General features: G+C 42.1%; 1 pseudogene; it reads right to left on the bottom strand.

Moving 5' to 3' along the window:
• Positions 1-2,805: 2,805 nt before the first annotated feature.
• LOC147459317 (uncharacterized) lies at positions 2,806-9,383 on the bottom strand (annotated as a pseudogene).
• Between the last annotated feature and the right edge of the window lie 14,801 nt (positions 9,384-24,184).

Below are 24,184 nucleotides of genomic sequence, written 5' to 3'. Positions count from 1 at the left end.
GTGTGTGTGTGTGTGTGTGTGTGTGTGTGTGTGTGTGTGTGTGAGAGAGAGAGAGAGAGAGAGAGAGAGAGAGAGAGAGAGAGAGAGAGAGAGAGAGAGAGAGAGAGAGAGAGAGAGAGACGATTGTAGTGATTGCACTCCCTCGGCCCTTGCAGCTTCACATGATGCAATGCTCCCTTGCATTCGCCACTTCCATAGGCATTAACCCTCCCTGGTGAACTGCAAGTACCCTCGCTCACCCCACGCCTCCTTGCATCGTCAGAGAGAGAGAGAGAGAGAGAGAGAGAGAGAGAGAGAGAGAGAGAGAGAGAGAGAGAGAGAGAGAGAGAGAGAGAGAGAGAGAGAGAGAGAGAGAGAGAGAGAGAGATTGATCTCATATGCACGTGCATGCATGTCTCGCAACACTCAGACGCTTCTAGCGATAGAGAGACAAGGGGAAGCATTCGCTTTTTCCACAAAAAAAACTCTTAACTCAATCTCAGCAAAACTTTTTACTTAAGGCCCGTGTCACACACGGGCGCCTAGACAAAGGGTCTTGCTTTTCAGCGGGCGACAGCCCAAACACCTCCATGAGCTGGGCAGTGAGAAGAAGTGTCACACGCGGGCGGACAACCTATGGGCAATTCAAAGGCGCCAACCATATATCACTCAGTTGAAGAGCGTTACAAAGCAACGAATGATTCTTGCTTTGCACAAAAACAATTTTCTACCTGTTGATCTTGAAGAGGAGAGAGAGAGAGAGAGAGAGAAGAAGAAGAAGAAGAAGAAGAAGAAGAAGACGTGGCAGCTAAAAACAAAGAGAGATGTAGCACGAAGGAGTAGAACAAGAAGCAGCTCACCAGCTCTAGCATCAGCGAGCAAAGCTGAAGAAAGAGACACATAATGGCTTGTTTATTGAAAAATATTTATACCATCAATAAATTCGCCATGTCAAGGATACGTGACATAAAAGTATGCAGTTATGAGTGCAAAACCATGAATATAAAGCTGCAAAATCAAGTTGACATTGCAGCTCCAAATCACATTTGTCAATTTCGTGATCATCATCAGCATATGCATCCTCTTCAAACACTAATGGAACACATTGCCTTCTGGTGTACTCTTTCCACATCCACCTTCAACAATTGAGCTAAGCAACAACAGATACCAGGACAAGAATTAAATCTTAACAGACATTTAATTTCAAGAAATAGCTTTGTCCCAACAATCTGACTGAACATCACTGCACGATTAAAACTCAAAGGATTTAGATCTATTATCAACTAAAGAGACATGAGTACCAACATCATCAGTAAAACACGACCCAGACATAGCAACACACTCACTCGACAACCAACTACCGTCTCCAAGCTCGAGAGGAGAAGTTTACAGTTGTCTTGACGACTGCATTAGTCCTCACCAATTTGCATGATTGCAACAAACAATCATATTGACTCGACGACCTTAAACCCGCCTAGACAGACATCTGTCGCAAACCTAACATACATGAACAACTATAACAGAACCATAAAAATAAATAACTCGCATACATTGTTTGCATATAAATACCAGAATGTGTGTCATCCAAGTTACCCTGCAATCAAACCTCGACTTCACAAAATTTAAAAAAAAACGGAGACACCAGAATGTGTATCATCCAAGTTACCCTGCAAAAATGTGTATCATCCAAGTTACCCTATAATCAAACCTTGACTTTGCAAAATCAAAAAAAAAGAACGGAGACAAGAGTTTCTCAAATATTAAGCAACCAGAAATACATCAAATTCTGCTTCGCCAACCCACACTATGCAAAATGCTGGCTACCAGACATCTATTATTTTCAGCTATCAAACATCTCCTCGTCATCGGATGAGCTCTCTGTTTGTGCGGATGGAGTCTCTAAGTCAACTCCAAACACAACTACCACATTCTTGCGTGTGTACTCCTTGAATAACGCTCTAGCCAGGTTGTCTCGTTTGTTGCACCACTGGTCTTGCGCTTTTGGCGATCTACACCCTGAGACTGCTCACATGAGTTGTCCATGTTTACATCTCCATCCCTAGATACCACTACCAAATCCCCATCATCATCTACATCACCGCCCTGACCACGAGCAATACACTCATCATCTGTCAGTGATCTAATAGCTTGCAACTCAACGAGACTTGTAGAAGCAGTTCTTATACTTTCTTCTAGGTCACCTATCCTCCGGAGTTCATCTTCTGCCTCAGAAACCCAAGCACTCTCAAAGCTATCTTTATGCACTAGGCAGATGTTGTGCAATACCAAGCAGGCTACAACTGCGTTTGGGACATTCTCAAGATTCATGTCGCATCGCTTCAGCAAGATTCAAAAACGAGCTTTTAGCATCCCAAAATCTCTCTCCATAGGCATATGGGTACTTGATTGGATGAAGTTCCAATAATACTTGTCTTCAGGTAGGCCATCCTTGCTCCCTTTAAAGGGGACCAACATGTACAACCGTGCTGGGTAGGCACAATCCCCTACGAGGCAGTAATTTCCCAAAACTCCACTTTCACACCGCCTATCAAGCATGCTTCTCGAGAAATTGTTGGAGTCATGCATCGACCCTGCCCAATCAACATCATAGTCCCAGACCATGCAATTGGCAGCCACTGTCATTTGCAAAAGCACGGAGTGAAAACCTTTTCTATTGAAGCAGTCTGTATGATTTTTTCTAGGAGCAATAATAGGAATGTGAGATCCGTCCACAGCCCCAATCACATAAGGTATCCCACGAAGAGCTTCGAATCCTTCTACGAGTTGTGCCATTCTAGCAGTTGATGGCCATCGGATGTAAAAGCTTCAAAGACCACTTTCTTGCAGAGCCGAACAAAACTCGAGGACAAATGAGGTTGCTATGCTACGCGCCATGCTATGAAAGTCTGCAAGCACTTCCAAATTTGCTCCACTAGCAAGCCGATGTATGGCTAGAGCAACCCGTCGCTCGACAGGCACTGCATTACGCATCTTTGTGTCATGTCTTCTCATCTTTGTGTAATCAAAAGTCTCTCGAAGGTATATCATAAACCAGCATGACATGATGTCGTACCATTTACAAGTCCTCCGTCTATCATTAGCGAAGATGTTGTTGTGGGCCTTGTATGCCTTATAGTCATCGTAAACACGTCCCCACTTCTTTCTACATGCTTCACTGTCCTTGTCAAAGTCAGTGAACATAGAGGCGAGCTTCAAGGCAACCCGATTCCAGAGGTTGACTCCTTGCTTAGATGGCTTTTTGAAGTCCTCGTGCATGGCAGCTCTAATATGAACCAAGTTTTCGACCCAATAGTCTTGCCACTTTGACTTTGAATCCTTAGCAGCCGTCACCTCATTCAAATCGCCATCAGTGATTGTAATTAGCACCTTCTTTCCCCGCTTCGGTGCCACTCATTGCGATGAACCATCCTCCCCAGTAGCAGGTTTCTTTGTCTTACTTGCTCTACGAGGCTTGGGTGGCTTTGTCGGGATCAATGGCGGACCTCTAGGGGGAGGTGTTGGAGTCTAAGCTTGTTGTCTTTGGCTAGCTTGGAGAGGAGAAGGGAGGGCTCCGTGTGAAATTGGTTTCTGAGTGCGGAGAGTAGCTTGAAGTTCACCTAATTGTGTAGACATTGACGAGGATAGGCATCCCACCCTTGGACCAGCATGAGGAAAATGCGGTTGGAAGTACATTGGGGAGCCAGGTGAAGACAACATTGCCTAATATCCTCCAAGAGGTACCATTCCTCCTATGGGTGCGCTTGGAGGTGTCCCAAAGAAGTATGACAGTTGATCTTGTCCGCCCTGAGACGTCACATAAGCTTCATTGTCACGCTGGAAGAATGCTTGGGAGTCCATAGTGGCAAGGACCTACAAGAAACAAAGCCTAAATACTCCGGCAAGACATCAAGACAAAAAAACCAACTTCTCTTTTCATTAAACTCGTATTAAATCTTGCATTCCAATCAATGAAGTTGCACAATCCACTAAAACCAACGCATGACATGCATCACCATCAGCCGCCTACCAAGATGTCCAAGCATATAAAGCATACAATCTTTCATAATCATTTTTTTCTTCATTACAAATATAGCACCAGCCAAAGCCGAGAAAATTTTGAGGAGAAACATTCTTTCCCAGTTGTGTGTATGGTTAGTGTATGGTGAAACTTGATCGATCAATAAACAAGAACCTATCCTTGTAGTGGTCAGCAGCAGCAAAAGAAGTGGAGTTGTCCACAACCCAAGAATCCAGCACCCCCAAGTCTTCTTGCCACTCATAAATGCTATATGGGCATGAACATGAATGAAAATGCCTAGTGTTGCAATTCATCACACAGATTTTCTGTTGAACATCACGAGCTGAACATGGTAGGGTTAAATGTTGAACACAACAATTTAGCGTGCTCCTAGATGATTGGTGTTATAGGACGATTTGAAGTGCAGCATGTCTAAATACGAAGGGAATAGAATACTGCATACTTCCTACTTGGAGAAAGAAAATTGACTACAGAGAGGAGAAGAGTAGATGAGAGTTTACCTGTGAGTTGTGTTGGCTATCTCTTGTTGATTGCGCAATGCGAGCAGGTGTAATGGTGGAGCACCGCAATGGCGGGAGTTTCATAAAAGAATTGCAATGTTGGATGTGCTTGAAAACTATTGGACAGCTCCGAAAGGTGTGCGCGTAGGCGGGCTTGACCCCTCGGACGCAGTTGATCGCGGTCATGACGAGGCAAACCACGTCTGTTTGTTTCCCGATTTCCACCACTCTGTGTGACAGCTTAAAATTGAGGCGTAAATTTTGATTGGTCAAAATGCCCTTTTGAGATGGTCAGGCGGGCGCCCGTGTGTGACACGGGCCTAATTCATCGTAACCACCTCTAACTTACTTTGCTATGCAACCTTTTAATTTCATTTCATGTCCATGAAAAACTTAACGTTTCATCCTTTTCTCTTGGCTTCATGTCTGTTAGATTCCTCGCACCTCCAAAATTGCACCCCCCCACCCCCCTTGCCTCCTCTGATGGTGCTCTGCATTTGCCATGTGTATCTATCACCCACCCCTGTTGGTCTCAAGGCAAGACATCATAGCATAGAGGGATAGAGAGAGAGTTTCTGTCATGCACATCCATCACCCACCCTTGTTGGCCTCAGGACATCATGACAGCGCATGCGCACACGCGCGCACGCGCGCGCACACACACACACACACACACACACACACACACACACACAGAACCATTAGGACCTTAAGAACTTGTTCAATGGCAACTTAGCCCCCCCCCCCCCCCCCCCCCCCCCCCCCCCCCAAGACCTACTCAAATCTTCGGCCCTCCTCATTGGCAGCTCAACACACATACAGACATGCACACACACCCCTCTGTTATCTTCATGTTGAGGTGGAGCTTCTGCATGCCTTTGGGCAAAGCTCTTTTTGCAACCCCCTTCCTTCACGTGCAGCTCATTCGAGCCCAAACCACACACACATCCATATTGCATGGCATTTGCAACGGAGAGAGACATCGGAGAGACACAGGGAGAAAGATCTTGTTCCATCTTGGTTTCACTAGGAGGAGGAATCTTCATAGGACCTCGCGCCTATGTCTGGGTCAGACCCATCCTACGCCACCCTTGCTACACACCCATCTACACTAGCTCTGTTTCACGTGCTCGTATTTGTAGCTTCCTTTTTGTGCTCGCTCTACCTTTTCATACTAACAAACATATCTAATTGAAGATTTCCACAAAGGAAAAGTTTGCCCTTTCCTTTTCTCTTTCTCTTTAGATTCCATCTAATGAAGACGTTGGTCTTATGGTAAGGCATCCAATTTAGAGGCGTTTTGTGGAAATGTGATATTTTTGGGAGTGTTGGACGGGAAAGACTCACACACCCATGAAGTGCATGCAAACACTACCTAGATCAACATAATGTCAATCGAGGACACAGATGACACGATAGGCACACGGAGGAAATCTCTTAAGCTTGTCAGGCTGAGACCATCCTACACATACAACACTCAGGAATGCCAACTAAACCACAATCAAGAACCTCACTGCTCTCAACTACACCACCTAGCCACATACACACATACAAAAGGTAACTCACCTAATCATGCCAGATTCGTACGAAACTTAAGGAACACCATCCCCTCACTAGGATACACCTGTCCCTAAGCTTCTACACTCAAAACCCTCACTCTAAACCCGTCTGCGAAAAACGTGTAGGATGACAGAGCTGAATTCCGAAAGTGCCCGAAACTAAAATTTATGAGTACCTATGCATAGCTTATGTCGCCACGATTCTATAGACTACTAGCACGCAGAAAACAGACATCGTTTGATACACTTACAACCACAAATAGCTCGTAGATGCATCGGCGTGTGCGCTTCGTCTCGCGTGGAATGCTTGGCGTTGTCGCGTAGCTCTCCTCGAGCCTACCGCAATGGTGCACTCGGATCTCCAATGTGTTGAGCGAGCCGGGCATAGCGGGAGGATGAAGCTCACACTCACTCTCTTTCTCTCTCACATACAGTAGACGGCAGCGCTAAGTTTGATTATGATAAAAGTCTTTTTTACAAAATGACCTAGGTACCTTATATACTAAGGCTACCTTATGTTTAACCAAAAATGGGGTTGAAAGGGTCAAATGGCTTTGTATTTACAATCTGGAAGTGCCATTGCACCCCAGCTTCTGAAACTAGAATAACTACTCATTACAAATGACGTTTATAGCCATAATCCGCAGCATTTCATAACTCGCAAAAGATAAGACTTTGGTACGAAACTTGAGTTACGTTGTGTTGTTGACCCAACGGTCAACAGGGAGGGATTTTTCAAATCTCATCATTCGATGGAAGCTAGCTCACCTACTGAACTAATCCGGTCACCCTTTCAAGCTTTGTATTTTGAGTACTCCGATTGCCCAAGAACCATTAGGACATAATTGCTACCCTTTGTATTTTTCACTTGAACCCATTTCTTTCAAAGAGAATCTCCTAGTGATTCTTATTAAAAGGAAATGGGTTCACACCTACTATGTGCGGCTCCTTTTCACCTTTATTAGTTGGAATCGCAAAAATTCCTCTCCTTTGATTTGCTCGCAACCTCGGGGGTTCACCTTTTAGTACCCCCTATATAACGTACATTCGCGGGGTATTAAAATAACCCCTCTTTTAACATGTCTGAATGAATAAAATGACCCCTTATCTTTATAAAATTTTCAAAATTGAATATAAAAATCCCTCATTTTAATGTATCTCTCTAAAATGCCTAAATTTTTTGCATTTCAAAACCCCTCCTTTTGAACTCACGTTATACATTAACATGATTACATAGTGCACACCCGAGCTCGCAACACTGCAACAAATACAAACTACCAAAGATGATCAAAAGTTGAGCTCGGGTGCTTGCAACCCAAGCCTCGTCAATCGAGGTAACAATCCCATGTCTTATGCCTCGTTGTCGGAAGGGTATTGGTTGTATGCTCCTGGTTGTAAGGCGCTTGATCCCGCATCCTCATGCATGCACACTTGTCTCTCGCATAAACCCTTTATTCCTTTTGCTTTCATCCAATTAACTTGCGAAAGCATCTTTCTACATTCTCTTGAAAGAAATGCTTTCAAAAAATAGCCACACTTAAGTATAACTTTTGAGCGTGATTCTTCAAATTCTCATTTACAATTTAAACTATGAGGGATAAAATTGCAATATTTGAAACCAACTATACTATGATAAAAGCGGGAGGGATTCCGACACCCTTCCCCAAACACTTGGCACTCTTTCCTGCGTTCAACACCTTCAAGGGTGTGGAGAGAGAGAGAGAGAGAGAGAGAGAGAGAGAGAGAGAGAGAGAGAGAGATGCCTCAACGACCTGTGCGGATTGTAAGCTATCCCCAACGATAGATAAAGAGAGAGTGAGTTTGAACTTGGAACTAAAAGGTGCAATCTGCACCAGCTCAGGCTAGAGAGAGAGAGAGAGAGAGAGAGAGAGAGAGAGAGAGCAGGCAGCCAACAAGTTGAGATAGAGAGAGAGGATGAGAGCAGAAATGTTGCCACTACATGTTCGTCTTCTTCTTCGAAGGTGTGCAAGCTCAAAGCTGATGGCATAACTATGCGTGGAGTTATGTGTCCCTCTCAAGAATCCAGACTACATCGACTTGCAATTGCTCTGCGATGACTGTGTTGTGGTGCAGCATGCTCTTCAATCCCTGCCATCACTCGCTCCCCCTTATTCCACACCACTGTGCTTGAGAGAGGTTGCAGTTTCCTATGAATCCTCTCTCTCTCTCTCTCTCTCTCTCTCTCTCTCTCTCTCTCTCTCTCTCTCTCTCTCTCGTTTGCAAGTTCCATTGCATGAGGAGATAAAGATAACATTGAATATTAATATGAATGATACAATGTCAGCAAAAGTGGACGGGACGATTGCAAAGCTAATTGTGATTATGATTGTAGCGATGGTGGGAATGGAGGAAGGTAATAGCAATGGAAGTAGATGGGTATGAGGTAGATGTAAAGTTGCTATTGAGGAACCATTCGACATATTGACAGTTCGAGATGGGGATTTGGCCGTATTAAATTTGACAATGGGGGCCGTTGTTGGCAATGGGAGGCTTTGAAGTTTTAGGGATGGTAAAAAAGGTAGAGGGGTCTTTTGTCTATGATTGTGTGACAACGTTGAAAGGTAAGAGAGTGTTTCTCTCAAATTTGTCCATAGATTGTGGTGCTGATGATAAGTCAATTATCGTAGTAGTCGTCACATTTGGTGAAGAACCCCACAATAAGCGAATGCTTGATTTCCCCATCCACAAAAGTTGTAACGTCGATGTGCACACATTCAGCTCTCATACGGAAGAAGGGGCCAACGATGATGGCATGCAAGGGTATGGATAAGCATCCACATGGATTTTGCTAGCTACCCATTTGCAGCCCACGACCCGGAAGAGGCCCAATATAGCAAGAGGAACAGTAATGTTGGGAAGGTAAGGGATACCCTCAATGGAGATGGCATACTAGATGGCGTGGGCGCCTTGGTAGGCAGCGCTAAAGGTAAGAATCCCCTGTGAGCTCAAAAGGCCTACCATTTTGAGGTGGAGAATGCAAAGAGGATGCACAGTCTCCCCAACAATGTAGGCGAAGGAGGCAACAAGGGGTGCTCTTATGGTTGATGAGGGCCAGTTGGGGGGTCCCAAGAATGTGCAATGAATCTGTATGCAAACATAGATTAGTAGTGCCATGAAAGATGAGAAACTGCACCATCATGAGATTCTATAAGCGAGTGGTGCACCCACGAGGGATGTATCCACCTCTCCTGCAAGAAAACGTGTCACTAGGACCAGGAAGAAAGACCTCTAAGCCACGACCATCAAGTAGAAGGTTGTAGGTTCTTTGCAGATGCCATTGTCCATCCCGTCAAGATGGGGGGAGAGAGAGAGAGTCCGTCGGAGGCGGCTGGCCGTACTAGTTAATATAAAAATCTTTAAAGATTGTTATACTAGCCCTAGGTTTTCCCTAATTAGGGTTTTCACAATTGTTGGAAACGTTTTTTCAGGAAGTGTTGCAAGATAAAACTCCCAACTAAGATAGCAAAAAGGAAATATATCGTGCTTGAGCTGTTTGGAAGTTCAAATGGGAGCCCGTGCCATAGGATGTGAGACGAAGGTTCGTTAGTGTGTTAAGGTTGCTATAGCAAAAACTGACAATATTCTTTGATATGTTGTGTAAAAAAACATGGCCCCAAAGCTTGGACACATCCCCAGATTGTAAAAGGACAAGGAAGAGCACATATTAAACCCATGATCCAACCTATGAGATTTTGGCAACTCGTCTAAACGAATCCTCCTCTCACTCCATCATGTCCTCAAATTAGACCTTGAGAGTACTTTATCTTTGTCTTTCAAGTGGGTGTGTCAAGATACTAGGGGTTTTACTCTAGTTTTTTTGAGCCATTAGGATCACTATAGCTCTAATCCTATGGAAAGATTCTTTCATTGGGTTAGTCATGTGTGACTTATTGAGGTGGAAGCTATTAAGATCATTAATGGTGCTAATGTCTCTTAATCTCACTGGCAATTGATATAAACAAGATCAACTATTCACATGGGTGACCTACTGGATGTGTGCTTGTCTCTTATAGGTGGCACTTGTAGATCAGTCCCCATAGTAGTCGATGGTGGCAAGGGTACCCAAAGTCTCAAAATCACTAGGCTCACATGGTGAATCCTTTTGCCATCAAGCATACAAATGGAACCTTCATGGATATAGTTTTTGGCCATAGAATGGGTTGCAAACACTCTTCCACCTTACAAGTTAACTTATGGTCCGATCTCTCTCTCTCTCTCTCTCTCTCTCTCTCTCTCTCACACACACACACACACACACAGAGTCACAGTCAAAATTGCTCCAACTTCTTTAAGATCCTTTGTAGCTTACCCAAGGGGACCCAAGGGGACGTGCCATAGTGTTGCTTAGTCTTTTTGGCAAACTCAAAAATTTCATCACTAGTTTTACTACTAACAAAGAAATAAAATCTCTACTGCTACTTTATGGGGCTTAAATATTTCAAGAAAGGTGTCACATATTAGTTCTTTTTTTTTTAAATATCAATGCGGGGAAGGTAGTAGGGAGAACCTATACACATATAATGTATTTACAATTGTACATTGTTGTATTTTACACTCTCGAGAGGCAACCGTAGGAACCACCTCCTAGATAGGGGAGGAGCATACACCCAAGAGAACGCATCCCGTGAGCCTCGAACCCTCAACCTTGGGGTTACATCACAAAAATCTCACCAACTAGGCTACGTTTCTTGGGTAACACATTAGTTCTCTTCAAAGTAAACTTTACAAAACATTTAATGCAATAAAAAGAGAAGGGTCCTCTACTTTTTTTTGGCTTTATAAAAGAAACCATTAGTGTTGTCTTGGGTTAAGGAGACTTTCATTGTTTTCTCTGTATGATTGTATGTATGATTGTATGATGATGATGGAGACTTACCTTTCATTTCACATTGTGAGATGTCTTTACTTTTAGTGCATTCTATTGTTTTAAAATGCTACAGGGAAGCTTCACCTTGTATAATTTTAGTAAATTTTACATACACATATATGTTTTCTTTTGCATTCTATTCACTTAAAACTGAATTAATTTGTGTCTTGGATTCCAAACGAATCTTTGAAATCTAAAGCAAAAAACTATGGGCTTGTCGCGATCACCCCCTATTGCAACAATCTCTCCCTCCGATATCGTGTTGCTTTCGAACGTCGACTATCGAGCTCTTTTGTGCACCTGCTGCAACCTCTTAACCATCCTCAAACACAGTGAACCCTAGTGGGCCACCATGCTTCCCTTATCTTTCGTTCTGCACCAACCTGAAATACAATCAACCCTTCCATGTGTTGGAGACAACAACCTGCAATCAGCTCCTTCCGGTCACAGCTTTGAGTAGGCTCCATTTAACTGAAGAAGGCAGCTGAAGGTTGTATAGAGGCAGCTTGCATCTTGCTATCTCTCTCTTCAAAGCCCGAGCACACAAATGCTGCCTCCTCCCTCCCTCTTTCGCTCTACAACCGTCCTGCCATGGTTGCCGGTCAACCTTTCACCCATCGCAATAACGCCCCATCGTTCCTATAAGGGTACCATTAATTTGGAATACCATAATTTACAATAAAAAAATTAACCCCCCGCACCTTGCGCTCGTCCATCGCCATCACAACCTCCAGCATCGTGACTATGCGCGCGCACACACACACACACACACACACACACACACACACACACACACACACACACACAGAGCTTCCCTGCACTTGGCGCCTACCCTACAATGTCCCTTATGAGTCTTCTCATTCTCTGCTCGTCACTCTTCCCATTTTCCTCACCTGAACCTCTCTCATTTTGTCTCCACCTCTATCATCAACATTCACTCTTTGCATTTTCCCTACCTTCATCCTATCAGCTACCCACATATTCCTCTACACAAAGCGCAATCACATCCATACTGCCTATCGCACCCTCCCACCACAACTTTCTGTTGCGCCATAAAGAAGTTTGGCACCTGCAAAGTGAAAACGAGAGAGAGAGAGAGAGAGAGAGAGAGAGAGAGAGAGAGAGAGAGAAGAAATATCTGCCTCAGAAAAATAGAGAGAGGCCAATTGGAAAGTAAAAAGAGAGACAGAGATGCCTTTTCCTTTTGCATTTACATCTACCTGAGCATCTCCTTTGATTCTTATAAACAGAAGTGAAAAAAAAAAGTTTGTGGTACCTAGTGTTTTAGAATGCTAAAGTGAAGCTTCTCCTTGCATAATTTTAATAAATTCTACGCGCACACATATTAATTAGTTCTTTTTATTTCACTTTTCATTTCACAACTTCGCATGGTTTCACATTTCTTGCATTTTATAGCTTGATTCCAGTCAGTGTTAACGTTCAAGAAAGTCTCTTTTATTAAATGGCCGTTGATCGAGTTTCTTCCTCACAAAAAAGAAAACCGGAAATACTAGCAAAAATTTTGAGATTTGTAAAAAAATTTGGACGACTTTCTCACATATTTCATCGGTTTTTCTTCTGTTTACCATGGTTTGCAGCTAGCTAGTCTCGATTTTCAATAGGCTCAAGACTAAGCTGAAGCAATCCTTTCCCAAACACTGATACCAATTTAATTCAACCTAACAATTTTATCACTTTCTTATTGTTTTTGAAAGCCGTCGTGACCCTTTCACTTGTTATTTTCTTTTTTTTTTGGTCTGGGGGAAGGTGGGAACGAGGGGTGGGAGCTAGACCGACCTATTAGCCCATCTGAAACCACTAGTTGTTACTATGTAATCCTTCACAATTATTGCTTTTGAACCCCCCCACACACACCCCCCTCCCCCTTTCTAACTTTCCAAGGTTGGTGTGATGCTTTTTACGATTTATCTCTTCAATGTAGTAGTACGAGGTACATTGAAATTGAATATAAATGTTTGTTTTTGAAACGTAGAATACCTTACCCATCTCTCACTTTGAAAGGTGTGATGATTTGTATGATTCATTTCTTCGATGTAGACTGGGGTTGAATATAAAGGTTTGTTTTTTGAGATACCTATTCCATTGTCTCTTTGGTAACTGTGATGTTTTGCACGATTTATTTCTCCAATGTAATGTAGGCTAGGTTGAATATAAAGGTTTGTTATCCCTTGTGTATCGAAGCTTGGGTCTCTGATATAGCCCGAGGTCGATTTAATTTTGCTTTTGGGGTTGTGGGGGGGTCATAATTTCCTTGGGTGATAGTAGGCGGGCCCATGCTGGCACCCTCTCCCTCCTTGGCATCCTTATGGTTGGTGACGGAGTTATGGGCTCCCCCCACAAGTAGCAACATGTTCTCATCTACTAACATAATATGGCGGAAGGGGGAGCCCTTTACACGTGTCGCAATCTGCCACCTGAAGGCTAAAGTCCAAAACAAAAACAAGCCCCTTTGCACGCGATAAAGAGAGAGAGAGAGAGGCCGCCGAAGGCGGCCGGCCGTACTAGTCTTTACTGTATACTAGTAAAACGGCGCCGCCTTCGGCGGCGGCGGCATGGCCCCTCTCACCCTCAAGCCCCTTAATGCTCTTTAGGAGATCAAGAAAAGCTCTCTCTCTCTCTCTCTCTCTCTCTCTCTCTCTCTCTCTCTCTCTCTCACACACACACACACACACACACACACCAGTGGAGTCTCGCTTTGTCTCGCCTAGAATTCGAAGGAAATAGTGTTTTAAATTGGTTAGAATTCGCTTTAATTTTCACAATTTTCTTCAGGAAAATTGATAAAAAGGAAATGATTGCCGAAATAATTTTCCCTGAAAATTGTAGTGCTCTCTCTCTCTCTCTCTCTCTCTCTCTCCATTTGTTGACAGATGGATTAGAGGTACACTCCCACAGATAGCTGGCAACGGGCACCACGCAAGAGAGGCTTAGATCTTGATTGTAGTGCAGAAGGGGGCCAAGAGGGACCTCTCCATTGCTTAGTAGATCAAGCAACTCCTCAAAATGGTGAGCGTCAAAAGGAAGCTATAGGGGGGCCCTGTACTCCATGTATCCAAACTCTAGGACGGACATCTCTATCAACTGCACCAACAAGGGATATGCGAGTAGGGTGTCCTAATGATGTCGAAGAGTGCAACAATCTGGCCCTAGCAGCACTGGCAAGAACCCTTATGCACTCGTCACTTTCATCACTTGTGACCTCGACCTCTTCTTCTAAGGTGTAGTGGTTGATGCTAGAGGGAGAACATGGCCGAGGGGGGGACCAGAATCCCTCCCCCTTTTATAATAGTATAGATGAGGGTCCCACAACTCTGTCGTCGTCCCGAATCCTCCCCTCGTGCAAGAGGTGATCTGGTGAGAGCTATGGTAACCTACTCAAGCCACCGTCTCAGGCGCTCTTAGTCGTTCTATACTTAGAGGCCGGAACTGTACACACATTCATGGGGTGAAGTCGTCGGCAAGGCACGGTGAGCAGGGTAGATGAGCTATCAATGTTAGCATAGCCATGTGCAATTTAGCAAGGTTGACGGGTAGGGTGGAGTCTCGTGAGAAGCACATGTAACCATGGTGTTGTGAGGTGTATCTATCTATTGCAAGGTGCTTTGCACAGTGGCGAAGATAGGGTGGCCGAATAGGGGAGATTATAGACTAGCGTGGAGAGCGAATGAATCACTGACCTTTCAAAGTGCATGGAACAATCAAGAAAGATAGGCGGACAAACATCTCATGGAGAGAGAGAGAGAGAGAGAGAGAGAGAGAGAGAGCAGGGTGGGACTTTGGAGCTGCTAATGCATGTGTTGAGCTGGAGCCTAACATCTTAGTTTGCGTTTTACACTTTTCTAGGTATGCTATGCTTCACGTCTTTTCTTGAATTTTAGCATTTAGGTTGCAACTTGAAACACACGTGAAGGGGCGTTCTTTGTTATTATAGAGTAATTATAGATTAGCCTAAAGTCAGTGTTGTTGTTGGAGATTAAGCAGTCTCCAAGGGGAACCGGTTAGGCACCGAGCTTCCATTGCTCGACTCTTGTTGCCAGCCTAACACTCCCAACCCTACTGCCATCACCCTCAAGTGCCTATTGACCTTCAGCTACTACACTGCCCAAAATACAACCCATTGCACTACCTTCATACACCAATTCAACCTTTGCAAGTGTCCCTAACTGGCCTTCCCTTCTACGACACTAAAGTTCCTCACTCACATAGCCCAATATGAGGTGTTGTGATCTGCATCACCATCATGACTCAGCATCTCTCTCTCTCTCTCTCTCTCTCTCTCTCTCTCTCTCTCTCTCTCTCTCTCTCTCTCTCTCTCTCTCTCTCTCTCACAGAGACTCAGACGTCGAGTCTGTGAGGCTATAGATCAGTGCAAACTGCAAGTTGAGCATGAATTAGCTGATGCAACTATTTGCGGCCACTGACAATGTGTTGCCTTTGCTAACTCTCGAGCTAGGGGGATGACATTGGGAGTGTATATGGGAGCCTTGCGAGGTTCGCCTAGTAATAGAGCGCAAGATGGGTGAGGGGCCAGGTTAGCACAAAAGTGGACTAAGAGCGGCACGCCGCACCTTCCAAACCAACTTGCATTCAAGGTAGGGGCACTGGGCGGCACCATCTCTCTAAATGTATCGCACCGATTTCTCTCTCTCTCTCTCTCTCTCTCTCTCTCTCTCTCTCTCTCTCTCAATCATCAAATTCCAAATGGTAATCTCAAATTCCAATTACATTTTGAAACAAAATATATTTAATTCTCTCTCTCTCTCTCTCTCTCTCTCTCTCTCTCTCTCTCTCTCTCTCTCTCTCTCTCATACAGACACACACACACACACATGGATGTAGCTTTTTGATCTTGTAGGTCAATCTGATCTTTTGAAAACTTCAATTTGACATTTATTTCTCTCTCTCTCTCTCTCTCTCTCTCTCTCTCTCTCTCTCTCTCTCTCTCTCTCTCGGGATAGTTTCCCACGATGTTAAAAATTCTCCTTCTCCTTCTTCTTCTCTCTCTCTCTCTCTCTCTCTCTCTCTCTCTCTCTCTCTCTCTCTCTCTCAATCTCTCTCTCTCTCTCTCACACACACACACACACACACATGGATCTCAGAGGTCAACCTGGTCAACCACTAGTTGTCATTAATCATACTATGTAATCCTTCACAGTTATTGCTTTTGTCCCCCCGCCCCCCTCATGACTAAGTGGCACGGGCATGGGAGGGGTTAAACCTCATATTTTTTTTCAAATACAAAGCTTCCAATGCTCATATAGTAGAAGTAGATTGCGTCTAAATTTTGGCATATGCATGTTTACCAAGTGTCTCAGCATAAGCATTGTGTATATGAGTGGCTATCAGATTGCTTGAAAGAAAAACACAAGTTTTGTGTATTCTCACATATGAAAATTTGAAATCCACCTCTAAATTCTAGTTTTGAAGATGAAAAAACCTACAAATTTTAGGGAAAAATCATTGACGAAACATAGCAAAATTGTCTTTAATTTTTTAATAAGTCGATTTTTAAACTTTTCTGAAAAAACATTGTATTGTGTGCAAATGCTCAAAGTAAACTTAGGTTTACCTATAAATTTTGAGATTTAGCCATAAATTCTCTTTTTTTTTTCTATACTCACAATTGTGAGTGAGAGAATTTATATTAACGTGACGGGATTGTATTCTTTTGAAGCTAATATAGATTTAGCAACAAAATTCTAACTTGAAGGCAAGAAAAAAAACCAAGTTTAACACAAAGCCTAAAGAAATTTAGTGTAAATTTTCTTTGCCTCTTGCCTTTGCCACCTCGGTTTTGCTCGTGCCACTTCAGATTCGTGCATGCTACCTTGGGTTCGCTCCACCTTTTTGTCATCTCAAATTTTCTCGTCACATCGGATTCGTGCATGCCGCCTTGGGTTCCCTAGCAAAAACACTTGTCTTTCACATTGATTTTGCTCGTCTGATTTGCTTTTGCTCCTCTGATTTACTGCAAATTTTCCTATATGTCGGTTTTTAAACTTTTGTGAAAAAAGCATTCTATTGTATGCAAATGCTCAAAGTAAACTTAGCTTTAGTGTAATCCTACCAATCAATTTTGAAACTTAGCCATAAATTATACTTGGAAGGCGAGAAAAAAACCCAAGCTTAGCACAAATCCTAGAGAAATTCAGGGTAAAAACCTTCAAATATCATCAAGATTTTTCTCCTCTTCCGCCTTTGCTACCTCGGATTTGCTTGTTCCACTTTGGATTTGTGCACACACCAATGTGGGTTTGCTTGCCTTTTTCCCACCTATTCCCTCGCTTTGGATTCTTCGGATTGACACACCCCACCTTGGGTTCATTTGTCTTCCACTTTGATTTTTCTCGCCTTCAACGCTTTCCTCCACCCCTCGTCTTGGAATCAACCTCTCTGTCTCTCTCTCTGTCTCTCTCTCTCTCTCTCTCTCTCTCTCGTAAACACCACTACTAGCTCGAAGGATGAAAATACACCCACATATGATCCTTCTCGCGTCAATTTTTGTAGAGCTCTCTCTCTCTCTCTCTCTCTCTCTCACACACACACACACACACACACACACACACACACACACACACACACACACATAACTCAAAACTTTAGAAGTTGGCACCGGGTAGTGAGTCTCTCTCTCTCTTATATATATATATATATATATATATATATATATATATATATATATATATATATATATATATATATATATATATATATATATATATATATATATATATATATATTTACATATATATACTTAGGCTCGTCATAATTGAGAGAATTTATGAATTTTAAAGGGTGGCACATAGTTTAACTCCTAAAAATAGAAGGGGATAAAATATATTTGAACAGGTAAAAGGCCTGTCAGCTGGGCAATCTGTCTTCTCATTTGGGATGCTAGTGTCACGGCTGATTTTTTACGTACATTTTATCCATTTTAAGGTATTTTTTTGTTTTCTGTGGGAGAAAATGTTAGCCACTCTCTCAAAAATACACTATAATTCCAAGAAAATAATAATTTCTTGGAAATTGGCAAGGGTCCCCTTGGTGAGTAGGAGTCCCCATGAACTTGATGGAACAATCTCTCTCTCTCTCTCTCTCTCTCTCTCTCTCTCTCTCTCTCTCTCTCTCGACCAATGACATGTGTAACAACCCCATCATTTGCATGCATGTCCCCAAAGCGATACAGAATGAAGTCGACTCACAAACAGACCAACCTTCTCATTTTTTTCTAGGGATAGATGTTTGACATTAGTTAGTGTATGTATACATATGTGTGTGTGTGTGTGTGAAAATTTATAGATTTTTTAGGGTGGCACATGGTTTAACTCTCAAAAATAAAAAGGATCAAATAACTCTCAACTGATAAAAGGTCCGTCAATTTAGAATCTCTCTCCCCATTTGAGATGCCAATGTTAGGGTTGTTTTTTGTTAGACATTTGACCCATTTTAAGGCATTTTTCTTGTTTTGTGTGGGAAAAAATGTTAGCTACTCTTTTAAAAGTACATGATAATATTAAGAGAATAACAATTTCTTGAAAATTTGAGAGGCAAGGGTGTCTTTGGTGAGTAGGAGTCCCCATGAGCTCAATCGTAAGATATATATATATATATATATATATATATATATATATATATATATATATATATATATATATATATGTCTCTCTCTCTCATGGCCAATGACATGTAAAACAACCTATCATTTGCATGCATGTCCCCAAAGCGATACAAAATGAAGTGGACTCACAAACAATCAAACCTTCTCCTTTTTTTCTAGGGATAGATGTTTGACATTAGTTAGTGTGTGTATATATGTGTGTGTGTGTGTCCATCATAATATAGAAATTTTATAGATTTTTTAGGATGGCACATGGTTTAACTCTCAAAAATAAAAAGGATTTAATAACTCTGACTTGATAAAAGGCCCGTCAATTGGGAAATATCTCTCCCCATTTGAGATGTCAATGTTAGGGTTGTTTTTTTTCAAACATTTTACCCATTTCAAGACATTTTTCTTGTTTTATATAGAAAAAATATTAGCTACTCTTTTGAAAATACATGATAATATTAAGAAAATAGCAATGTCTTAAGGGCAAGGATGACCCTAGTGAGTAGGATTCCCCATGAGCTCAATCGTAAAATTTCTCTCTTTCTCTCTCTCTCTCTCTCTCTCTCTCTCTCTCTCTCTCTCTCTCAATAATGTAGATAACAACCCCTACCTTTGAATACATGCCCTCAAAGCGAGATCGACTTAAATTGATGCGCAGACATGCAAACCTTCTCCTTTTTCTCAATCGCTTTAAAAAATAAAAACTTACACAAATTTATAAAAGGTATCAATATTGGTATTGAAAAAAGCCCCTTCATAAAACAAAGCCAAATATATCATTAAAAATTAAATTTTTATTAAATAATAAAATCTCCACCAAAATTATGTTTACTTGCTTAGGTGGAGTGAAACTAAATTTATACATTTATTCTATGTATAATTGAAAGTCCTTCATCTTTACATTGTACATTTTGAAAGGCTTTTCATTTCTCTATGCATGTCAAATATGACCCTTCACTTTTGCAATTTACATTAGATGTTTGGTGTAAACTTTTGTGAAGTGAACCAATGTATGACAAGTGGATATCTTCTTCTTGCTTGAAATTTTTAAGCTGCATAAGGATAGTATAGAAGGTTTGTTTTTTCAGATACCTATTCCATCTGTCTCTTTTGTAAGTGTGATGTTTTGTAAGATTTATTTCTCTAATGTAATGCAGGCTAGGTTATATATAAAGGTTTGTTTTGTAAATATAAGATACCTAATGGCACGTCCCGTGGTGTTGGTGACAATGATAGGCGATGCATATGGGAATTGGCCCTGCTATGGTATGTTGCTTCTCTGGCTGGCTCCATGGCCTCTTGTGGCATGTGGAGGCATCATTTGATGGTGCTTGGCTAATTCATCAACATAGCCCAAGGTTTATTATGCTATTTTTATTGGAGTTTATAAACAAAGGGAGAGCCACTTGAGGAGACCATACAGAAGGAGCGACTCACAGAGGGAGATTACTGATTTCTTTCGGACTACATACGCGGCATTCAAATGAGCAAGAATCACAGTAGACTTCAGAGTCGCATGTACCATAGGTACAATGACTTATAGGGCCATTGAGCTTGGGAGATCCAGACGCCCATGACTGCGAGGGTCAGAGAGAGAGAGAGAGAGAGAGAGAGAGAGAGAGAGAGAGAGAGAGCGGAGCTTACCCACGTGTAGGGCAAAGGGGGGATCCCTCCCCCTTTCATAATAGTATAGATTTTTCTCTATTTTGGGGTGGAATTTCTCCTTTTCCCCTTGCCCGGGCCCAATGTTCGAGAAAAACCATTTCGCCAAACATACAAAATTCCCTTTCTTGCATTTGCAAAGAGGAAATTTTAAAAAATTAGGTTATTTTTCTCTATTTTGGGGTGGAATTTCTTCTTTCCCCCTTGCCCTCAACAGGCATTTTGGAATTGAAAACGACACGATATTATGCTCAGACACATTTTTTTCGAACATTGCCCGGGTCTGAGGCCGTGCGATTGTCTCGATCTGTCACTATTTCCCTCTATTTTGGGGTGGAATTTCAATTTTTTCCCTTTCCCTGGCCCAATGTTACCATTTTTCCAAACATACAAAAATCCCTTTCTTGAATTTGCGAAGAACTTTTTTTAAATAATGTTATTTTCTCAAATTTTTATACTATTTTTCTCTATTTTGGGGTGGAATTTATACTTTTCCCCTTGCCCGGGCCAAGTGTTTGAGGAAAACCATTTTCCCAACCATTCAAATTCCTTTCTTGAATTTGCGAAGAGGAATTTTTAAAATTCTACACTATTTTTCTCTATTTTGGGATGAAATCTCTCCTTTTGCCCTTGCCCGGCCTGATGTTCGAGGAAAACCATTTTTCCAAACATACAAAAATGGAAATTTTGAAAAATTAGGTTATTTTTCTCTAGTTTGGGGTGGAATTTCTCCTTTTCCCCTTGCCCTCAACATGCATTTTTGGAATTGAAAACGACACGATATTAAGCTAAAACATATTTTTCCCGAACACTGCCCGAGCATGAGGCCATGTGATTGTCCTGGCCAGTCACTATTTTTCTCCACTTTGTGGTGGAATTTCTCCTCTTCCCTTTGTTCGGGCGCAGTGTTCAAGAAAAACCATTTTTCCAAACATACAAAAATTCCTTTCTTGAATTTGCGAAGAGGAAATTTAAAAAAGAAAAACCATTTTCCCAAACATACAAAATTCCCTTTCTTGATTTGCAAAGGGGAAATTTTAAAAGATTAGGTTATTAATCTCTATTTTGGGGTGAAATTTCTCCTTTACCCCTTGCCCGGGCCCAATGTTCGAGGAAAACCATTTTCCTAAACAAAATTAGGTTATTTTCTCAAATTTTTACACTATTTTTCTCTACTTTGGGGTGGAATTTCTCCTTTTCCCCTTTGCCCGGGCCTGTGTTCAAGAAAAATTATTTTTCCAAACATACAAAATTCTCTTTCTTGAATTTGCCAAGAGGAAATTTTAAAAAAGAAAACCATTCTCCCAAACATACAAAATTCCCTTTCTTGAATTTACGAAGAGGAAATTTTACAAAATTAGGTTATTTTTCTATATCTTGGGGTGGAATTTCTCCTTTTCCCCTTGCCCTGAACATGCATTTTTGAAATTGAAAACGGCACGATATTAAGCTGAGACACATTTTTCCCAACACTACCCGGGCCTGAGGCCGCACGCTTGGCCCGGCCCGTACATCTTTCTCTCTCTCTCTCTCTCTCTCTCTCTCTCTCTCTCTCTCTCTCTCTCTCGCTATTCTTCAAGTTTTTTCTCCCTGACTCTCGACGTTTGTACACAACTCGCATAAACCTGGGGAGCCACCATTGACTCTCTCTCATTCTCCCTCTTTGCGTTCGCATCCTGACCAGTGCTTGAAAAAAACTTTTTTCCAAAAGCTTGGCAAATCTACATATGAGAAAGTTTAGAGGTAAAATGACTAAATTTGAAGGTTTTTACACTAAATTACATTAAAGTTCTTCAAATTTTATAGTTTTTCTTACCTACCTTCAATTTTGTAGGTTGTATTACACTAAGCCTAGGTTTTTTTCGAGCACAGATCTGATTCCTTAGGTTCGCTATTCAACGAACGCTCTCTCTCTCTCTCTCTCTCTCTCTCTCTCTCTCTCTCTCTCTGGGCCTGAGCACGCAGCTGCCAGATCTCTTGCCGCTCTCTCTGTGTTCTGCGCAATGCTCAAAGCCTCAAGACGGAACTCTCTTTACTGTTTTGCATCAGAGAGCACTGCCGACGGCCTCAGCCTGGCTCTTTCACTCTCTCGCTCTGTTTCTGTCTCTTTGCTCTGTGTGTGTGTGTGTGTGGTTCGCACTCTCTCTCTCTCTCTCTCTCTCTCTCTGTGTGTGTGTGTGTGGTTCGCACTCAAGGCTTGAGCCTGTGACCGTCCCGCTCTCGTTCGCACGCTGCAGGGCACACTGGCCTGAGCAAGGAAATATTGCCATGTGGCAAGGGGAGGAGCCAGAATTCCCTCCCCCATTATCCTTAGTATAGATATAAGATACCTAATGGCACGTCCCGTGGTGTTGGTGGCAATGATAGGTGATGCATATGGGAATTGGCCCTACTATGGTGTGTTGCTTCTCTGGCTGGCTCAATGGCCTCTTGTGGCATGTGGAGGCATCATTTGATGGTGTTTGGCTCATCATAACAACAAATTTTCCCCTTGTGTATCGAAGCTTGGATCTCTGATATAGCCTGAGGTCGATTTAATTTTGCTTTCGGGGTTGTGGGGGGTCATAATTCCCTTGGGTGATAGTAGGTGGGCCCATGATGGCACCCTCTCCCTCCTTGGCATACTTATGGTTGGTGACGGAGTCATGGGCTCCCCCCACAAGTAGCCACATGTTCTTATCTTTAGTGTATATAATGCAACTTAAAGGTTTCATGGAAGGAGAGGACATCCACATGTCACACTCCGGTTTATTTAAAAAAAAAAACATTTAGATGGTATTGATGATATGCTGGATGCTTTGGCTCATGAGGAGAGCTAGTGTTGCTATTTTTTGGCTTGTCTAATATAATCACTCACATATGTGAGTTTTGAAAAAAAAAAAACATTTTGGTTTGAAATGGAAAAGTGAAGGGTAAATAAGTAGTAAGTACTATCCTGGTAGAATGGTAGAAAACTAAAAGACTCACTTTTAGTCTTAAGTTTTGTCAAAATATCAAAAAACTTACTGCTCTATCTATATTTAAACTATTTATAGTCCTTGGCAAGGCCATAGAGTTTCACAGTCTTCATTCTTCATTCTTCTTTCTTCATTCTTCTTTGAATGGTGACTACTTTTGTTTTTGTAAAAGGGTGGCTCTACTTTGCATTTTGAAGGTCATAAAGAATATCGAGCACTATATGGCATGGGCGTGCTCAAATGGGATCAAGGGTGGAGGTGACGGATCATGGTATGCATGCATTGTAGACCATGCAATCGACACTCAAATTTATAGATAAGTCTGCACGTCAATGTAATGCATTGGAGTACCATGATCTTCAGTGAAAGCATGTGGGTTGTGGTAGGCTAGAGTCCATGCCTTGAACAAGGCAGGTCCTGGGTTCGATGTGCAAGGTACAAGACAATCTTGAAGAGCTCGAATTTACTTGCTGGCCCGAATTTACTTTCTCGCCGTGAATTTACTCAACAATCCAAATCAGACGGTTCGAATGACCCCACCATCAATCCCATTTGAATGTGCCCGTGCTAGATAGTGCAGAGGATAAAGAAATTCCTTTTCCTTTCTACATAAATGTACACCTAGCCTTGAAATTTATACATGAGCTTCAAAAAAGGTGGAACTTTCAAAGATTTCATGTATTGTATAATGTTGAGCTAAAATCTCACACTTGGCACCTCCATGTATAATTGTTCTTCTAGCCCCGAGAATGTGCACATTGCACATTGTAGCTTTGGGCAAAGGGCCAGAGTTGAATGGTCTCAGAGTTGAATTAGCATTGTCTACACCTAATGTGTGAGAACATGAGCGTGCTATGTGTGTGTGTGTGTGTGTGTGTGTGTGTGTGTGTGTGAGAGAGAGAGAGAGAGAGAGAGAGAGAGAGAGGTTTTGAATAGGGCTTGCCAAAAAATAAATTTTTTATCGAAGAAA

This window comes from Adiantum capillus-veneris, chromosome 4 (assembly GCF_014529385.1).
Source record: "Adiantum capillus-veneris isolate H3 chromosome 4, ASM1452938v2, whole genome shotgun sequence".
Lineage (NCBI taxonomy): Eukaryota > Viridiplantae > Streptophyta > Polypodiopsida > Polypodiales > Pteridaceae > Adiantum > Adiantum capillus-veneris.
Note: the sequence above shows the minus strand (reverse complement) of the source record. Positions and strands in the feature narration are given on the sequence as shown.